The following is a 21,678-nucleotide window of genomic DNA, read 5'->3' on the forward strand; positions in this document are numbered from 1 at the left end:
AAGTCCAATGTGATTGAAGAAAATTAATGAAATGATTGATGAAATTAACAAATGAGTCGTGTCCGGAGAATATTATAGGGTATTTCAATTGTGCAACATTTTTACTGTAGAGCTGCCTGTCACAGTTATTCCACCAGAACAGGACACAAAAACAAACACCAACAATGCCGAATACTACATTGTTGGGTTCATCCCTCTCATACTGCTAATTTTCTCTATTTCAGTTTCATTCCCCATCCCTCTCTATCTTGTGTATTTCACTATTCCACCACGTATGCCTTTTGTGTAAACAGAGACCCTTGCTTCCGTTTGTGCCGTGAGCTGCCAAGGGACAGCTAGCCAAGACTCCTGAGGTCTTCGCCACCTCCATCCCCCACCGTCCTCTCCTCTCTAAAGCCCTCGCCCTCGCAAATATCATCCCGATCTTTCTTTGGTTCTCTTGTGCCTTCTGTGATCACCCACAGTGTTTGATTTGTAAATTGAATACATCCCTATATGTATTACTAGTACTACTAATGCCTCTGATAATTGTCATTTGCTCTCACTTACAGTGAATCGACTCAGAAATATTTGGCAAACAGTAATCCACAACATCTGTACAGCAGGTTGACCCGGTAAACAGATTTAATAAGCGTTGTTTCTTACCCTTGATACTTCAATGAGTCATTGAAAAATGCTCTGTTGCAGTTGTCAATCATTCTCCATGAAGACACCATAGTTTGAAGCACAAATTCAGACAGGCCACGTGTTGATCGAAGAGTAACAGACTTGAGGTGCATCTGCTATTTCTGAAATAGCTCCTGGCTTTGTACAACCATCAAATTAAGGATGTTTGACATGCTTATTTCTCTGAGCTAATTTCAAACAAATAAACTCTTTTCCAGACTGCCTTATATCACACAATCCTTGTCATAAATTGAGTCATGTTTTATTCTTCATTAACAAAATCACTGGCATTCAATCTAAAATTATGCCGTTTTGTATCCAACATTCAGAAAACAGAGCTTCCTGTTGTGAAGAGCTAATTTTACAGACCTTTTAGGTATATATATTTCAAATAACAAACTCTCCTATAGATCATTTGAAAATGTACCGCCGTCTGTTCTGAAAAGAGTCATTGACGCTACCTTGTGCACCTGGAGAGCTCTCCTGTCAGTAGCTTTGTACCAAACAGCTATAAAACCATTGCACCTGTATTGTACATATGAGACTAATTAGCTAAATTATCAGTCTCCACAACTATAGATCTCTCTCTATTCTTGTTTCTATCCAAAATCCCCTGAGAAAACCGTATCCGTACAGCTCCTGGACTAGCTCCACAGATACCACCTTTCTTTATGCCATTTTGCCATTTTGATGACATTTGGTCGGTGGACTCTGGTGGCTGTTACATGCTGTTTCCCCTAATTACCAGTGCTGCATTTGACAGTATTGGTCATTCTGAATATGCTGTAAAGTATATATATCTAGAACTGCACAAATATGATTTACATAAATGTCTAACTGAAGCTGCTAGGACTTCAACCTCAGTAGCTCATTTAGTGGTGTGCCTGCTCCCCGTAGGCCACGTCACTTGCAATTTGACTCTCTCTTATTGTATTGTTGTTGGGCTGATGATAGACGGCTATACTGTGTCTCTTGGCTGACGAAACCATAATGAGTCAATGAAGCCAGAAATTGCCTTCGTGTAATGAAAGGAAGATTTCCTCAAAATTGGATGTGAAAAACACAGATTCTTTGTTCTGGTCTCATTAATCTATTATATCGCTCCTATAATGCTCGAATGATCCTAACAGTCGTGAACTTTACAGCAAGGCTTTTGACAAAAACAAGACACAGTTTACACATTACAATGGTTTCTCTTCATGGCACTTAAAAATATTACTTTTGACTTACAAGGCATTTCATGGAGAAGTCTCAGAGCAGGAACTGTTGCTGACTCAAGATCAAGGATAAAAACAAATATTTTGTGTTTTCCATCATAGCTCATCATCATCTTTGGGAAAGCTGTATTGTTCTTTTCTCCATCGGCCAAGCTTCTGTAATTATTATTATTAATCTGCCCTCTTATTATCTTATTCTACAAAATGGTTAGCCACCCCTTTCTAATCTGTTAGCCATGATCATTGCTCCTTATAAAGTGCAGAACCAGAGAACCATATCTCTGGCCAACCTCGTCAATATATACGCTAATGTGTGTGTGTGTGTGTGTGTGTGTGTTTGCATTATTTTCTGACTTGCAGAGGAGACGCTTAATGCTGAGCCGCTGTGCGGTTGTGACTTATGCAGATACGAGATTTGTATGCTGCAGAAACGTCATGTTAAACAAGGCTTGGAGTTTTCATCTCAACCCAGGAGAATCAAAATATCAATACCTTAATTCTCTTGAGGCAGAAACCCAGGAAAGCCGGCACTAATGAGATCAGCAGATGGCCTTTATATAGCCCTTTAGTGGTTAAAATCCTTCCACCGAAGCATAAAGGGATTGCTGTGGGCTGATGTAGCATTAAATATAGCACATGACCATCAGCTTGAAGGAAAATATCTTTACATTTGTGTTGAGAAGAGAGATCACATTAAAGGACTGTTTTCAGATCACACAGCTGATGTCACACAGCTGGCATCAATTCACACTGCCTTCAGCACTATAGTCGATTATCATTTTCATCATATTAGCACCTGGTGAACCAGAGATAGTTTAATATTGTTACTGGGTGTCTACGGAATAACAAATAAAACATGTTGTGAATTGAAGGGGGCTTGAGAGAGTGAATATGGTGGCTGAATATTTTCTTACATCCATCCATAAGCAGTCACTGGTCCAGCAATGATGAAGTCTAAAAGCTGTGCTGTACTTCTGCACAGCTGTCCTTTGAGCTAAAAGCCTATGTCCCAGTAACTGGGACCTGCTCTGCTCATTACAGGACAAGTTAGTGGATCCCCAGTCATTACGATACAACATCTGGGAACCATGAATACCATGTACAAAATGTCATGGCAAGCCATCTGACAGTTGTTGAGACATTTCAGTATTTCTGCTTAGAAATGGATGCAGCTTAACAATTTGTGAGGAGATATAAAAGCATATTGGAGAAACAACTTTTCTAATTTGAGATTAAAAGCCGGTGCAATTTGATTATTATATGTTGGTTGAAAGTTAAAGCATTGCACAGTGTCCATTTTATTCTCACAAATGTTAACATTAAGTATAGCTGGGTTTGATGACCTGGTTTTCAAAGAAAGTGATAGTGTAAGCATTAAGTACAGGATTAAGAAAACAGGAAAAATATTTCCCAGGAGAACCCTGGTTTCTTGAGAAAATGTAAATGTTTTGCACCAATATAAAATGCTCATGGGAGAGTGCAAACGCTGTAAAACTGTAACACCTCGTCAAGTTCTCAAGAGTTATGTTTTCCTTGTTTTCACGTCATGTCATTTTTGGGTTTCCTGTTTTCTTTTGTCATTCACCTCACCCTCTTGTTTCAGATATCTTCACTTCCTGCCCTTGTGTGTTTCCCGCCTGTGTGATTACCTTTCCCCGCCCTGATCAGCTTCACCTGTTCCCAATTACCCCTCCTCCTCCCTAGTGTATTTAGTCTTTGTGCTCCCCTTTGTCGGTGCCAGTTCATCTTCTCGGTATCTACTGGTCCAGCATTTTTCTCCTTGTGATCTTTGTTACCTGGTTTTTGACTCGCCCCTGTTTTGGGTTTGTTTGCCTGAACTGACTTCTTGCCTGTGTACCGAACCTCTGCTAGTAAAGAGTGTGTTTCTTTGGAGCTGTCCTGTCTTGAGTGTTGCTTTTGAGTCCTTCCCTCAGTGGTGTCTTCGGCCATAACAAAAACAGGGTCGTTTTTCCACCTTCTATTTATAATACTCTCCCCAGTGTCTTTACACTAAGTATACGTATAAATGTATGTATCTAAAAAAAGTTACATCCTATCATGAAAAAAACTAATGATGTTACAGTCTTACCTCAGTGTTAATAGATTTTACAGAGCGGAAGAGAAGGTTAGCTGATACATGGAACATAAGCAAAACACTTGGTCCTCAAAGGTCAATGAAAGGTTCAAAGCTGAGCAATTCAATCGAGGAGTGAAAGAACACATTTAAGGTATCACTCAGTATACAAAGCTTTAACAAGAGGCACTGAATACTTATGCACTCAACACTTTTCAGATTTTTATTTGAAATCCATGTAATATTTCCCCCCACTTCCAAATGGACTATTTTGTGTTGGTCCATTACATAAAATCCCAATTAAATAAATTAGAATCTGTGGTTATACCATGACAAAATGTAGAAAAGTCCAAGGGGGGTGAATACTTATGCAAGGCACTGTATATAGCAATGTGCCTGGTTTTAAAGGAAATGGAACATCACACTGACTGACTCACTTGTTTACTGCGCTCAAATCAAATGCTTAATTTCAAAATAATTAGCATGTATGGGTTTAAAATAAACCGCAGTTAACTAGAGCAGACGTTTTAATTTTGTGTAAGTATGGTTTATTAATGCAATGCCATCGGGGGTGTGCTGCTTTACTTGCATTGCTTAATTGCACTTTAATGCCAGATGGATAAAAATAATTCAGCAAAAAATATCCGATAAGGATATTTTGTAATTATCTCTTCAGGGCCGGTGTTGACGTGTTGGGTAGTTTGCATTTCACAGAATCAATTTTCAGATGCATGTGGCATTAGACTAAAATACTGCATATCATATGCAATACCACAATAAACTCGATTGTAGCAAATGTAAGATTGTAGACAAATATCACTGGTGTAAGCCTTTGGGTTTCATAATGATAAGATGTGGTTTGTTCAAACTGCCATTTGAGAATGAAATGCCCACATGCTGTAAGTATAATCTGTAATATGCCCTTTATCATCATGTAGAGAATTGCACTAAATCTATCATCTTTGCTGTTGACTGCGGCAGGTAAACCAGGATGTTTTTGAGAAAGTGAGTTGGGCATAACACTAAAGACTTTAAAGGTCAATAGTATTGCCTCTGATTCCTGTATGCTTTGTGTTTGTTGTTGTGTTTTTTTTCTGATTTTATCTGTCCCCATTTGTACTTGTATATGAAACTTTATTTTGCAGGCCATCATGTCCTGGACCCCCTGGTAGAAGAGTAATTGTATCTCTACTTGACCTTTCTTGTTGAATAAAGGATAAATAAACGGGCTGAGAGCTTATCCTTGAAAAACAGCATGTCATGCCCCAGACGACAAACTGTCCTGCTACTCTGAAACCCCTCGCTTTTTTGAGTGAAATCTCTGCCAGCTACAATCACAATCATTGTTCTTGCTGCTCACGCTGCCAAACAGCAAACTTGTTCTAATTACCACTGCTGTTTACACCCTAACTAACTGTGATTGGCCGTCTGTCTGGAGTTGGAGGTGATCTGTCAGACTGTAATGCACAATGATAAATGAATGATGGTGACTCCATGTGGCTTCATGGACCATCACACTACAGCACATCACTTCTAGTGTGGCCACAAATTGACATTCCTACATTCCAGTTGTATGTATTGTACAGATAAAGTAAACAATATATCATTTGTTAATAATCAGCGAGTTTTAGAGGTGCTTGCCAGGCTACAGTAGCCGTTCCCCCTTTGTACTAACCGGCTGCTATCCATAGCTTAATATTGAGGGAACAAATAGGAGCATAAATCACTCAATGCTAAATTCAATATGCTATTCATTTAAAAGTAGAATACAATTTACCAACATACGGTTTGAAATTAGTTGTTTTTTTATGCATCGTAACTCTTACTAGTGCTGACAGACGCTTTACTCTATCCCCCAGGCACAATTTGCATTTCAATGTGATGCTCTTGTAGCGCATTGCTTATTTGAAAACATAACTAAATTACTGATTACTTGAATTGCAAACTAACGTTTTACAACAAAAAAAAGTAATGCTTACTTATAGTATTTATAACAATAGTGCTGCTATCTCTCACTTTTATTTTTTTCTCTCTCTCTCACTCGCTCACTCACTCACAGAGTTCCTCAGGTGTGGATGGCTGATGCTTCAACAATGAGAGAGAGAGAGCATTGATGATTATCACTAGAATTTACTCTGAGCGCTGCCAAGGCTCGTTACAATACAGCGTTAGTGGCATGGCAGTGTCAGCAGAGCACTTCCTGTTTACTGCTTAGTCCCACAGCAGGCTGCAGACGCTAGATAACAGTGTCACAAAGCATGCTGGGAGATAAAAGTGTCACAAAATGTGCTGGGGCCCCCATAGCCCCTTTTGATGCCTGATGTGGCATCAGCCAGTAGTACTGCTGAGAATGGTACTCCCTCCAACAAACCTGCACATGAGAGAAAGAGGGGATGATGGAGAAAGTGGGAAAGAGAGAAGTGTGTTTGTGATAGAGTCAACATACAGTACTGTTCAACATTTACAAAACACTAACGCTACAGTTGTATATATTTCAGTCTACACTGAAATTTTAAGCAAATGGATTGTTTTACACTCGTGCTACTCATCCAATGCAAATTAGATGGTTTGTTAGTGAACCATCCGAGAAACCGTCATTGGAAACTGTTTGGAAAAGGGTGGGCACTTTCCAGAATACTTGCCAGGCTATTGGTCAACCATCTGTCAGTCAAACTCTTGCCAGCTGGTAGAAAGGCAAAAACAAAGAAAATCTTCTTTCAAAATAAAAATGACTCTCCGGTTTTGATATAACTGATGCTACTGCAGCATCTACGGTTAGCTTCTCAGGAGCTGCCATTGTTGTTCTGAACGAACAGTTGCCTCTCTGTGTGGTCTCACACACACCTAAGCCATGCCTGTAGCTGCCAGTAGCTCCTCACATGATGCTGATTGGTCTGAACCACTGCGTTTCGGACGAATACATTACTTGAAGCCTGACAAGATGGATTTTTGCCTGATCTCATCTTATAGCAGGAATCCAACTGCTGTGCAATGTAGGTATGTTTGTGGTTGAATAATCACATTTCTATGATAAGAAGTCTTGCCTGAAACCAGAGGATGTGAAGAATAACAGCGGGTCCAAGGTCAAAGTGATGACTTGTAAAGTAGACCCCAGATTTCAATCCCAAGCAAATCAGCTAAAATACTGGGGACAAGTGCTTAAATTGCCACTAAGTTTCAATCAGGTTTGTTTTAGCCTTGAGTGAGACAGTTATTTCCTATTCCAGTTACAGGGTCATGAAAGCCATGAAAATGTAGTAGGGTTATGCATGTGGAATATATCTGACGGTCATTTCTCCTTCTTCTGAGCTTATCTATAGTGTGTATACAGCAAAGCCATGACAGGACAGTGAGACATTTTTCATTGTTTTGGCGCTGTACTCCAGCATGGACTCGAAATAAAACAATGACTTTGAAGTCAAAGTGCTGACTCTTTAATTTGAGTGTGAGATGAATCACAATCACTTTACACACAGTCTCCTATTTCTAGTTTCAGGAAGCTTTTTTTAGTCAAGGACTGCTGTGAATGGCCTGTATGGATATCATTTTTACTTCCTGCTTGTTTGGGAGCTTTTGGCTTCAGTCTGGAGGGCTACGATTCCCTCACTATTCAACCAAACACCTTTTGGAAAAGCCAGCGTTGATGATCCATTCACACTCGCATTTTTTTTTTTTACTACAATGACATTTGTTTTTTAAATCTGTTTTTTAAGGATTTTGACTTGCAATCTGTTCTTCACACTTTCTCTGTAAACACCAAACAGGCATAAATTAACAAGACTAACAGTCGACAGCCATTTCATCAACTCTGTGAGGCTGTACTTGGCCACAACATCGCTTTGAGCTCAGTGCTAACATCGGCATGATAAGATGCTGTAGCGTTGTTGCTGGTAGCAGATTTAATAATGAATTAATATCAAGATATTTAACGATTATAAATAATTAAATCATGATTTATGAACCCATAAATTAGTATAAAACAATGATGGCACTCAGCTTATGCCATAAGACACCATTAGTTTAACTAACCGAATTTAACAGAAGATTCAAATTAGGACACCACCTAATTTTGGAAAAATAGGGAAAACTTCAACATTTGATATTAATCAATTAAATCTTAATCTCAGGGTTGCTCCGGAGTTCTTCTCAAGGTCTACAGGGACCTATTGTTTCATATACACACAAATCAAATGATCAAATTCTTTATAAATGGAATATGTATTAGACTAACTACACAACTAAACTACTAAACAGAAAATGAATAAACAAAAAAAAATGAACAGAAGGAATGAAGAATATGAAGAGTACAATGAATAACAAAGAACCACAAATACATGAAAAGGATTGCATGTGACCAGGTAGAATCAGTGACTCATATTGTTGATTGATGTCCATCAATTAAATCTGTCGTCTGACATTTATACCTTCAATTTTGCTCAAAACATGTATATATATATATATATACCTTTCAGCAGTTGACCGTTTGAGAATCACCAGGGAAGATTTTAAAGCACCTTCATCTGTTTTCATTTAAATTTAAGTTAGATCTTTAGGTCTAAGATATTTCTATCTAAGATTATTTTATTATGTGACTTAAATTTATTTGGCCTAGAAACATCAAACTCATTTACATCTGGGTATTGTTTTCACCTGACAGCTCTGATGGGCAGATGGGAGGTGAAACTGTATGCAGTGGCGGCTGTTCGTCTGAGGGCCTCTGCATCTTGTTGAATGGTAATATTTTGTTGAATCGTATTCTTCCATCTCTCACTCTGTGGCAGTTTGTTCAGCTTTCTCTGATATCTTCGGATTCTGGTTGCCTTCTTTGTTGAGGCAGTAAAGCAGTAAGGCATTAAGGCATCTTTTGGCAGTTTCAAATTGTCTTTCATTTTAAAGTATTTTCCGTTAAGAGTCTCTTGCTCTCAATAGTTGCAGGAATAAATCTTCAGTACGTTAGTGCATCGCAGGTCGGAGCTGCATGGCACATGAGACGGCACCGGATGGCCGTGGTCGTCGAGTCGGGAACACAAAGCTAGAGAAGACACGAAACCAGCAGAGCCGCGAGGGAGAGATCTGGCGTGCAGAATTCGAAGTTGTCAATCCTACTTGTGGTATTTTAGAAACCAAGTGAAGGAAGGCACTTCTTCAGGTTCTTGCTTCTCAGGTCGGCATTTCATTATTAATGGAAAAAGTGGAAGCTTTGAACACATTCATGGCATGGTCATATTTATCAACATTAGGGTGGACATGAATTTATTGAATGTGACTCTAGCTGCAAACATCCATTCAACTGTAAAAGGTCACACTCATTCCTCTAAAATAGTAGTTTGTGCTGGAGGAGCTCTCTGCTGATTCCTCGACAAGAGTTCAACAGCAAGTCCCAAGAAATACAACAACGGCTGATAGGCTGCTCTAACCTGTACCATTCACACTGTGAAAAGCCTCCATTGGGAAGACCACTGGGGACCGGCTTCTTAAGATTCAGTGCAAACTTACACATACACCCTCCCATAGTAGCTGTACTTGTGTCCTTGTGAGAGCCCTCCACTAACATCTATGCCTGTGCCATTAATTTAAACCTTAAACATCTGTACCAAACGCCCAATGTGCAATGCTTACCACATTCAAAACCCAAAACGACCTGTCTTTGCAAAACTGTCTTCACTCAAGTTTAGGTGTAGAAGTTCAATTAGCACACACAATGCTACAAACATGCAGAAGTGGGCAGAAAAAACACACACTGTGCTACCTCACAAACAAAAAATGCACAATTGCACCTAACATACTGTAGATGAAGGATGTGTTGCTCAATAGTCTAACCTCCTGGATGGTTCCTGGCCGAATTAAGCTGTAAATGTCTGTGCATATGTCTGTCATTGGAGAATATGCCTGCCCTTGCTACAACAGGCTAATTACGTTTCAGCCTCAGTGATGAATGTGGCTCTGCTTTGATTTACTTGCAGCTGTCCTGACTGCATTCATAGCCCGTCTTTCCCATCTCTCGCTCTCTCTCTCATGCACACATACACAAAAGTGAATTCCCCAAGATAGCAATTATCATAGAGTTCTACAGTATGGACTTGTTATTAATCTCTTCACTGACTTTGCTCTGACAATACAACACTTTCTGCGGATATTTACAGAAACATTTCTGGCCAATGGGTTTTACTGCAGCCTATAATTACAGGCACAAATAAGCTGATGTAAAGAAACCCAGCAGCTCAAATAGTGAGATAGCTTGTTATTGGACAGGTGTGGTGGGGAGCGGGGGAATGACTAAACTCGACGACATGGAGAATCCAGTGGAGTAACTGTCACATGTTTGCATGTCAGAGGATGATACTGTATGTATACACTGTATAAAACAACTTATCTGAAGAACACAACCAAACAGCTGAATCAGTGGTGACGGCAAAGGTTATGAAAACCATAAAGTGTTGAAGTTTGCCACAGTAGAAGCAGATGACAGCACAGCTCAGTAAGTGTGGCAATTAGAGGGTTAAAAGACATCAAGGCATCTATTCAAACTGGACTGGACTTTTTGTGTAAAGTTAAGGCTTTTTACACATGCAATAAATTATTTTAGTTAATCACATAACTTATAAACATGTTTTGTGTGTATGGCACTTTAACTTGTTAGCAAACAGTTGCCAAGCAGATAGATAGCAACATTAATATTTGGAGTTGTGTTTCTGGTCTCCAGGTGAAATGTAAATCCAAAATCCTCACTCCATTTAACTCTGTGTTTGGTATCTACTAACTCCTGAGGGGCATGCCCAGGTCTTGCGCTATCAAGTACTCCGCTCTGTTTACCAGTTAGTTGCTATTTTTTCGTGCTGGACAGGTGGCATGCAGTGGTTTTTGGAGCTTTTTCGCTGAAAACAGAGGCCAGCTGTGGCCTGCAGTGGTTTTTGGAGCTTTTTCGCTGAAAACAGAGGCCAGCTGTGGCCGATAAGAATGCCGATGGGAGTGACCCAAAACAGTAAAGTCTCTGGAAACTAAAACAATGACCTGAAAGATGCTAGAAAGTTCCATAGAGCTTAGAGGAACTTCAGAGTCTCGTGATAAATGTCTCTCCTAAAGCAGCAACACAATTATATATTTTTGACAAGGAAAGACTGGTGGCAAACACAACTTTTTTTTTTACAAGAAAACTCCACAGGGCAGCTTTAACATGCACTGCATGAACGTACAACCTCAGTACACTCGCATATTATTAGAATATCATTTTTCCCCCCTTATTTTCCACTAGTATAATATAAATCAACTGGATGTTTATTCCATGTTCAGTCGTCCAGTCAAACATGAATAACTAACGGTAATTGTCTGTGAATATTCTCACTCAACCAGGTCACAGGATATCTATAACATTAGCCTGGCTTAGATAATCAAACATGGCAGTTCGCCTGACATGGCTTGTGCAAGGCTCTTTCTACTGTGTACTCCTGTGTATGTGTGTGTGTGTGTGTGTGTGTGTGTGTGTGTGTGTGTGTGTGTGTGTGTGTGTGTGTGTGTGTGTGTTTATAGAGTGTTCCAGCATGTGGGATATAGTGTGGAGCTTAAAGGTTTTTTTTCTTTTAACGGTGTGGGGGTTTGCTGTTGAAGCTCATGGTTTAATGGACCATGTTTATGTTCAAGTTCAAACAATGTTTGAATTTACTCTGCTGTGTTGCAGAAAGTTAGTGATACTAAGAATAATTAATTATATATATATATATATATATATATATATATATATATATAATTAACAACTTATTGTATGTTGACATTATTTGTTTTTCAATTTAATTCAATTTGTTAAAATGTGAATTATTATTATTAATTATTAACAATGTAGATTTGAAGAAATAAAAAGAAAAAAAATTCAGTCGATGCAACTTAGTTTTTCACAACAGTTCTCTTACAACTTATTTCCTTGACTTTTTCATGTGAGCTAAACTCAATTTCTAGTCTTATAGTGAGTGTATATTATCAAGTTTTTCCTACTTAAAATACCAAGAAGTTCACTTCACTTACAAAAAATGGTTGAAAAATATCGCCTTAACTGTTTTGAGTTTGATCAAAGTAACAGTTTGTAGAGTGTAAAATATGCTGCTTTAGTCTTGAAGATGGGATTAGTGAATGAGATGTAGAAACACCTTTAAGACCATGACAGCAAATCTACTTGCCATTGAAGCATAAATGCTAACCAAATATAATACAAAACTGAACAGTTTTAACTAGTGGTCCTCCTCAGCCCCCATTAGTTCAGTATGGAAAGCTTGTCATTTCCCTTAGTTCTTCGAGGCAGGCTGTAGTTAGTGAGGTTATTGAGAGAGGAGGAGGAGTAGGCCGTGGGAGGGGAAACAACAGGGGTTTGGAAAGTGAGAGAGAGGCGAGGTGAGATCGTAACAGATGGCCTTTTTCTGGACTTCGTCCATAGGCGTCATAAACACACACACACACACACACACAAACACATTCACAGCTAGTATTCTAGTACTAAAACGTCTGTTTCGAGAACCACAGATGACCGTCATATAAAGCTTCCTGTTTATTTGCAACAAAGGAACACTGAAAGCCGACCAGTTCCTGGGACCCTGCTCTGTGACCATTCATATAATGAAATAGTTTATTTTTTGTCCCTAATCATTGCTGATGATATTCCATCCTGTCCATTACCTTCTTCTTTTCAACTCAGTGTACCCTAAAAGTAACTAAAAGAAGTCAGAAAGTATTAAACTTTCTTTAAATGTACCATTTTGTTTTTAAGGGTGGGGCCAACATATATCACAATTAATACATAACAACAGAGCAGTGACAGATTTAATCAAGAATAAAAACACAATTATTAGTATGGTACAGTACCTTCGACATAAAACAAGTCAAACCACAGACATTAATTGATTGAAAACATTAAAACTCACAATGACCAGGGTGGCAAAGTACTTAAGCAGTAGAGTGTAAGTGGATCACCTCACATAATCAGGGATGAAGAACAGATATAAACATAATGTATAAACAGAATGTGTTCTGATATCATCATTCTGCACATATAACAAGACGTCTAAGGCATTTCTCATAAGACTAAAAAGCAATTAGCTTGTTCATTGAACGTGTAACCTCACCTTGTTGACATATGCTAATTGTAAGCCTTGTCTTAAAGCTCTTGTGTATTGTTGCAGAAATAGAAAGAACAAAATAGGACACTGTATGCCATTGAGGTTGGAAGATTTCAATAAAAGGTGCCTGCTGAGGCTCTCACTCCAAACCAACTCCTGTTAGAGACTTTGTGAAGGAGCAAACACTCTAAATTATGATTAATCATTTGAGAACTTCTTTGCATTTTAATTAAAACCAGTGACGCACGAGGCCACAACCAAACATGTTTTCATCCAAAGACAATTTGTAATAGACTGCAATTCTCCCAACAAGTAACTTTGGAAATTATTACCAACAGATACACAGCTATTATCACCAGAGTTGGGTGGTAATGTGCTTTTTTATTAGCAAAATAAGTTAAGAACATTAAGAAAGAAAATAATGTGTCACATTGTAGTAATGCAATACAATTTTCTAGATACAATATTTGTATGCATTTATTCTTTAGTACAAGTTCTGTTTGTTTTGCTCTCAGTAGCATTGATGGTCAACTTTGACTCTTTGTTGTCGGGTAGCTAGTAGTGCAACGGATCATAAAACTCACAGTTCGGAGTCACAGATCGGATCACTGATTGGATCAGCACAAAATAAAAAAGGGAGAAAATATAACCTTCAGAGATCCCTGACCACGTGTTTTGCCACCGATACCTATTACTGATCACTGGTGATCCATGTTGGTAGATACAGATCCCTTTGTTGTTCAATTATAGCAGCTGGTCTTCAAGGCTCCAATCATTTTATTTTTTTGCCACTGTCCCAAAACCACTCTTAAGTTGGTGTACACCATAAAGAAATCATAAATGTTATCCTTTGACTTTGTAATAGTAATTCATGTTTTTTTTTATCATAAAAACACACAATTGAAATGTAATTTTCATTAAAATAAATCTTGCCATTAGTAGTTCTAATGATGTATTATGAGCTGCTTCGAGCTAGTGTTAGGAAGTTAAACAGGTCATAATTCATCTCTAATATCTATTCATGTTGTTGTAAAAACATCTCCTTCAAACAACTGGGAACTATGACTTTTTTACACTAGCTCTAAGCAGCTCATAATACATCATTAAAACTACTAATGACAAGATTTGTTTTAATTAATCCATGAAAATGCAATCTTTTATTTCCTTATCATTTGAATTGTGTGCCTTTATGAAAAAACACTATAAATTACTTTAACAACATAAAAGGATAACATTTATCATTTTTGATGGTTTACACTGACTTCAGAGTGGTTGAAATGATGTTTGGGACAGTGGCAAAAAAGCCTGGTGCCGTGTAGACCAGCTGCTATAATTAAACAACAAAGGGATCTGTATCTGCCAATATGGATCATCAATGATCATCAATTAGTATCAGCGCCAAAAAAAACATGATCAGGGATCTCTAAAAGTTATATGTGGTCTCTTTTTTCTTTTGTACTGAGCTGATTTTTGATCCGATTTTTGATCAGTTCAACGATCAGTTGCACCACTAATCACTGCAGGATAGCCATTACACTTGAACACTTCAACAATCGCCACAGACGCCCTTTCACAACCCCCAACAATTTGATAACGGCAACAAATAAAAGGTAACATGTCCCCCCCCACGTCAATCGATTGTGCCAAACTACACACACCACTTAAGCAATTTAGAAAAACGAGTTTAATCAATCATCAGAATGGCTCCATTGATCCTACGGTTAATATGCACTCATTCCCCCTCAAAAATCGGTATTAATCAATTTAAAAATGGTTGAATCCATTATAGTGGCCACTGGCTGGAAGACTCACTGGTAGTTTTCTGCACACTGTCTAATATGCTTAATGGTAGCACTGATTATCATGAACACGTGTACTGTGGACAGTACAATGGTACACTTTCTTTCTGCACCCGATTGAGTTCCCTAATGCCCAGTTCCTTAATACCTTGGTATTAAGATATTTGATTGAGAGCCTTCAATGAGACTGAACTCCACCACCAGCACCAGCAAAGGACAGGTCCATCTGCGTTCTTTTCACAGATTGTCAAATGAAAACACCCACTCATAAACCCACATTTGAATATGTGTAATGTTAATTATGTTTGCCGCCAGAGACACAGGCAGGCGGAGGGACGTAGTTTAATTAGTAGCATTTTTATGAGTTATTGATATTTCTTCTTTTGATAATCAAAATGTAAAGGACATTTATATTACTTACTAATATTGTGATAATAGGATTAGGTTACTTAAAAAAATGTAAAAGTTAATTGGTAATTGTAACAGAATGCATTGTTAAAGTAACCCTCCCAACCCTGGTTATGAATAATGAGAACGCTCAACAACACCAAACATTGATCTGGTGATCAGTTATTAGATGCATGAAAGTTAACTGCATTTTAATAACTTTTTTACACTACAGTGCTAGTTTAAAGTTTCTCTCTACAATAGCCATAAAAATACATTAATATTAATGTCAGGCGCAACTAAGGGAACAATATATTGCTGATGTTTTCAGATTGTTAGGCCGTCCTTAGTGGTGTTTGGGTTGTGTTCAAGTGCAGCTGAGCCCTGCACAACCATGCTCAGCCATCATAAAGTCCAGGGGAAAGAATGCCTGCAAAGCTACAATATATTAACTGGCATCATAAATAGATAATCCAGTCAACACTGTTACTTATGTTTTGATTGATTTCCCCCGCAGGCTGTTTTAGCTGAAGGTCTCTCTTCATATTTTCATTTTAATTGGCCTGACATGGAGGGAATCATGCAAGTCAATGACATTCAGAAACGGTCTCTTTATACAGAAATCTCACTGTGCTGCAAACTCATTATTTCTTTTAATTCAACAAATATTCCAAATATTCTCAGTTATCAGCCCTGAGGAAAAAGAACACAGGATATATATGGTTGCTAAGCAAATCTCACAATTGTTTGAAACATTAAAGGTTTCATAATAAAAGTGTTGTGAACAATAATCAAGGATGATGAGGCGTTTTAAAGGCATTTACCTTTCCTTTCAATAAATCTAATATATTTCAGAATGTCACATTTAAATCAGTCCATTTTCGAGACTCAGCGTTAGGACTATTTGTTGACTGGGATTTGTGAACATTGCCAAATAATACCCAAGCAAATTCAATTTTGTAGAAACGGTATTGATTTTATGCCTCATTAGCATAGTAATAACTTTACTTTTTGTATACTGCTCCCACTGTACACATTTTCAGTTTAATCAAGGCTGCAGCTCCTTCAGCCCACACAGGATCAATTACTGTCTTGTCTTAAAAAATACATTAAAATTTCTCAAGCTCCATAACTGTATAAAGTATTTGCAAGGTCGATGGGTCTCAGATATAAGGGATTAACCCATGCTTTAGCATTTATGCAGATTACTCCATCTGGTGCACTCACCTGCTGGTTTCAAGTGGTGGCACGCCTCACTTTTCAATAACATCAATGCACGAGCAACCCTCTTGTCTCTGCCTGACACAACTACGACCTCTTGGTTTACAATGTAAGCTCTACAATCTGATTAACATACATGCACATACATAAGCAAAATGATCCTCTCCGACAGAAAGCTTGTTGATTCTCAATTAGAGTCGACAGGCCTGTAGTGGATTGTAAGAGGGGCGGAGTGACTGGTGGAAAGAGTGTGTGACCTGTTTTAATGAATAGAATCAGTATTCATAGTTTGCAATAATAATAAGCCTCCCACTGTACCGAGTGTCAAGTAACCACCCGCTGAGTCTGAGACACTCAACCATCAAAGAATCTGTTCTCCCATCGGTTTGTGTGCATTAGATAGCGACGCTGAATAAATGAAAGTGCACGTGATCAGTGACCTTGCAATAGTTGTGGCTGCTAATTTGCGTAGTCATTTGACAGATTCTTTAAGACATTTAAATTAAGGAAGTTGGGGAATCCTGCAGTTTAAAAACATATTTCTTATCCATACTCAAGCATGCAAAGTCTGTTTATTATTATTTTTTAAAACAGTACACTGAACACTCACGCACATGACTATAGATGGCTCGCAATTTCAAATAGAATTTTCTTTTTGAGAGACACAGGGAGATGATGCCATCCGCAGAAAGAAAACCACATTGAATAATATTGTATGATGAAGTCACAAGGATGTAAGCTGTGTTTTTTTACCTGACATAAGGGAGTTGGCGGAGAAGTGACGACAGTTCATAGCAGTCAGAGAGAAATGGCATTTTATGAATTGTGCTCTGGTTAAGCTAAGATGGTGAGAGGAAGGTCTTTGATTAATATTAGTCACCTAATTAAGCCAAACATTTCTTAAATGAAGGTGTTTATAATGAGAGTAACTCAGCTCTTTCAGTGGTGGGTCAGGTCTGTCTTTACTTTTGTGTCCATCCTCTTAGATCATTCCTCTATTCTTTTCTTTTAAATAGAGACTAATATGGTTGACTAGACAATGGATTTTTAAACCTTTTTGAATCTAATATTGATAAACAACATTATTAAGTTTCCCATACAGAACATAGCTAGAAAAAATGAAGACAACCGATGTTGCATTTACTGAAGATGCTCATTAACCAGTGTACAATAAACAGGTGGGATCATTAAAACACAGCTTATTTTTCCAATGGGAAACATTAGGTTCCATTATTATTATTATTTTAAAAGCTGGGTGTTACTTTGTATTAACAATAGTGTGGGTGGTGAGTGGATGCTGTTATTGGAGCTTGAGGAATGCCCCGACAATGTGGACTCGTTTTCCATCTCAGAAATTGTTTATGTTCAGAATTTCTCAACAAAAGGAAAAGGAAAAGCCCCCCTCTCTGCTCCTTGGTCCGTCAGCAAAACAAGGCCGAATCAGCTGGTTCAAGTTAAAATCAAAAAGTATTTAATATCTAACAAAAGCAAATGCAGTTACAAACTGAATCACACTATGAATTACAAAATTATATTTCATGAAATAGAGGTCCAATCCGTACCAGGCTGGTGTATCCTGTCCAATGGTCCGCAGAGGATCTGCCAAACTCCGGAGATTCAAACTCTTTTGTTCCAGGAGAGTCTCTGAAATGTCTCATATTACACATTCTTCACCACATCGATCAGCTTCAGGGATTAGCTGAAACCTTGTTTGCTCTTCCTGCCCTGTGACCTGTTGTCTGTGGTCAGACACTGATGCAGCCGTTTCTCCCCCCTCTTGAAGCCTGCCTCCGTTCCTGTCCCAGCAACATTTATTACCTTTTACAGTGGTGTCATGAGACGTCTGGTTTCTTTCACAGTGCACAATACATTCAGCAACTCTCCTTTTAGTTTAAACCTTCCACAAGTAAACATATTGTATCACATAATATCCATCGCTAGGAGCGCATTTAAACATAGAATTCTCACAAATTGCTGCAACAATCAGTGCTGGGTAAGTTATACTTGACACATTTGATAAATTATCCATTGCAAATTACCCAGTGAAAAAGCTATTATTTTACAAATTACTGAAAAGCAAAAGTAATCAGTTGCATGACACATTACTTTACTTTCATTACTGAGCTCAGTTCTGTCAGAGCATCCACACCCACACGTCACATTGTCTGTTGAGGGTAACCTGAGTATTTTTCATCCTGGACCCTATTTTCCCTTGTTTTGGGACTAAGTGACTAGCGGCAACACTTTTTGAAATTGGACCAGTATTGAGGGAGTATGCTGCAGAACGCAGCCGACTGTAATGTAATCAATCAAGGCAACTCCTTACCATCAATTTACGTCCACTAAAAGTGCTTGTTTTTGCCACTAACAGGCTCATACTAGCATTATAAGTGCCTGACAAGATGATGGAAAGGACCCTACAGAGAAATAAAACAGAAGTAATCTTGGTGTAATTAGACTGCCTACGTTTAGGATGTATTAGCCTAAAGATGCATGCTTAATTAAATATTCAGAGCACATACTATATGGGGCACGCTCACATGCACGAACAAGCACAAAAAGGTGGCCCTGCTATGTAAACAAAATTCGGAACCTTAAGAGTACCTTTATCGTTATGCCACAGCATCTACACACTGCAGCACTCCAGCATAGCCCCGTCCTCACAGTGAAGCTGCGGGCTCTTCACACACACCCTCAAACTCGTGTGCAGACGGCAGCAGGGCGAACAGGTTGTTGCTGGGGTGGATATTGTCTTTTAATATCCCTTTAGCTCTTCACGGGCTCCTCTTCTCAACAACATCCCTGATGCTCAGTAAATTGGTACCAATGATGTTTTGGGCGGTTTTAATCACCGGCTGTCCGCCCTCCTGTCCTGGGCCGTGCACATCCCACGCCAGTTTGTAATATTTCCAGTCAGGATGCTTATCATACGGTTCATATGATATATTTGATATATAACTTTTAATCCTCATTTTTTTCTGTGTCTACGAATGTCCAGCAACTAGTGTCAATTTCTCCTCATGATATGCGGAGTTTGTTGTTCTTTATACTTCGTTGTTCATTATTATGAGGATTACATACTAATTGATTTTGTGGGATATCCTGTATATGAATTACAGTGCGTAGGTATAGCTACAAACTGTGTACGAGATTAGTAGTAACACACAAAAATTAGGTTTCCATACACATATTGAGGAAAAAATGGTGTATACTTTATTTATTCTTTTTACATTAAAAAATAATTATTAGAAAGCAGTCAGCTGTGACTATGGCAAACCTAGGTCCAATTTAAAATGATGCAAGAGATGATTTAAACACAAAACCCAGACATCCCCAAGAATTCAAACCGTTGATTCAGTCTTCCTGTGTGGCACCAAGTGATGAAATGCACAGTGCTCTTGTCGAATGGCTCAGCTTTGCCCACTGATATTTGTTGATGCTTCTTAAGCATCGATAAGCATCTTGTCTGTGAGACCTGCGCTGAACGTCGAACCTTGTGAATTTGAATACGCTCATTCCTTGACTGAACTGCACGTCACGCTGGTCATAGCGCAATTATTCTCCTTGTCACAACAACTCCAGGGGCGAAACCTACACTTGTCTGCTTTGATCTCCTGGCATGCTTGGCTACTCCCAACAAAATAATGAATTTACTCATAAAATAGAGCAAGGAGTATGTTCCACCCCAGGCTTGGTGATGCCTTGCTAAATGCACAGTATAATATATTCCATTGTTTACTGCTGATGTCCCTTCTCTGAGTGCGAGTGCAGTCGGATGTCATCTAAAGAAATGATGGATTGCAACCCTTCACTTGCAACCGCAGATCTGCTACAGACTGAAAATTACATTCTATGAAGCCACAACTGTCTAAAATGTCATTTGAGATTTCTTAACTCAAATGAGCAGCACAATTTCTACCAATTTTTGTTTTCGCTGCTTTCTTCTGTTGAACTTTAAGCAAATCACTGAGTGCGAGTTGTTTGTCTGTGTGGGAGACAGCGGGGGGTTCGCTTTGTTTCTAAGCACAAAAGATATCTGCCAAAGCAAACAGTTTGTGAATTTGGTTCGGATGCAAGTGGAAGACTGTGTGTATGTGTGTGTGTGTGTGTGTGTGTGAGTGGTGAGAAGGGGGCATACACAGGCACACATATGCATGTGGGCATGAGAATGTGTGTGTGCGTGTGTGTGTGTGTGTAAGCATAGTGGATGTTTATGTGACAAGATAACAAAGATATTCATGTGGTGGGTTTACATAACAATGTTTGTGATGGTGTGTGTTTTGTATGTGTGTGCTTGTGTGAGGGACAGAGAGAAGTTACATTACTCATGGGTTTGGTTACTTCTAGAAATGCAAAGGAAGCCGGGTAATCAGCGCCCAGGGAGAGGACATTCCTAGTTCCTTTCTAACTGCAAATGATGAGAAAGGCCTGTCCTAGAGGAGTGCCCTCCCACCAGTAGCTGTGATGGCTGATGACATCACGTATTAGAGGTCACAGGAAAGAGCACATACTGCTGAAAGGGACAGTCTGGAATTAAACAGAGAAAAATGTAGTTAAAGTGGCTTTGATTCCTTAGAAGGGCAATCAATACTAATGTAGTGTTCTCACCTTATTAATCCCTGCATAGCAAAAAAAACACCAAATGCCACTGCTGCCTGTGTTAAGAGATTATGTTTTTTTCTGTGGCTTGTTAAATCCACATTTTTTATCACCGTTTACTGATGGCATCTGTGCATAATGGAGGTGTGCGTCTGCATGTGCACATCTGTGCATTTATGTATCTTAGTGTGTGTGTGTGTGTGTGTGTGTGTGTGTGTGTGTGTGTGTGTGTGTGTGTGTGTATGCATGCCAATATGTGCCAAACTTCTAAACGCAACATGCAAGGTTTCATGAAAGAGGTTTCAGAACACCATTTCCCTGCTGTGGTTTGATGTTCCCACATGAAACAGAATGTTATCTTTCATTCTGATGTTGAGCATATCTCACCCACACACCTCCTCCCTCCCTCCTTATGTGTGTATATAAATATTAAGAAAAAAATGTTATATATATATATATATATATATATACACTGTTTATAAATCAAGAATCATCTAACCAAATTGGATGCTTGGATGCTGTTGGAAGCAATAGATTCCCAGTGTCTGTTCTGGTCAGACAGACATATTCAGAGAAAGTTAACTCTGTTAGAGACCTTTCTCCATCTCAGCAAC

The sequence above is a fragment of the Anarhichas minor genome, unplaced genomic scaffold (assembly GCF_050575085.1).
Source record: "Anarhichas minor isolate MPS153535 unplaced genomic scaffold, ASM5057508v1 ptg000062l, whole genome shotgun sequence".
Classification (NCBI taxonomy): domain Eukaryota; kingdom Metazoa; phylum Chordata; class Actinopteri; order Perciformes; family Anarhichadidae; genus Anarhichas; species Anarhichas minor.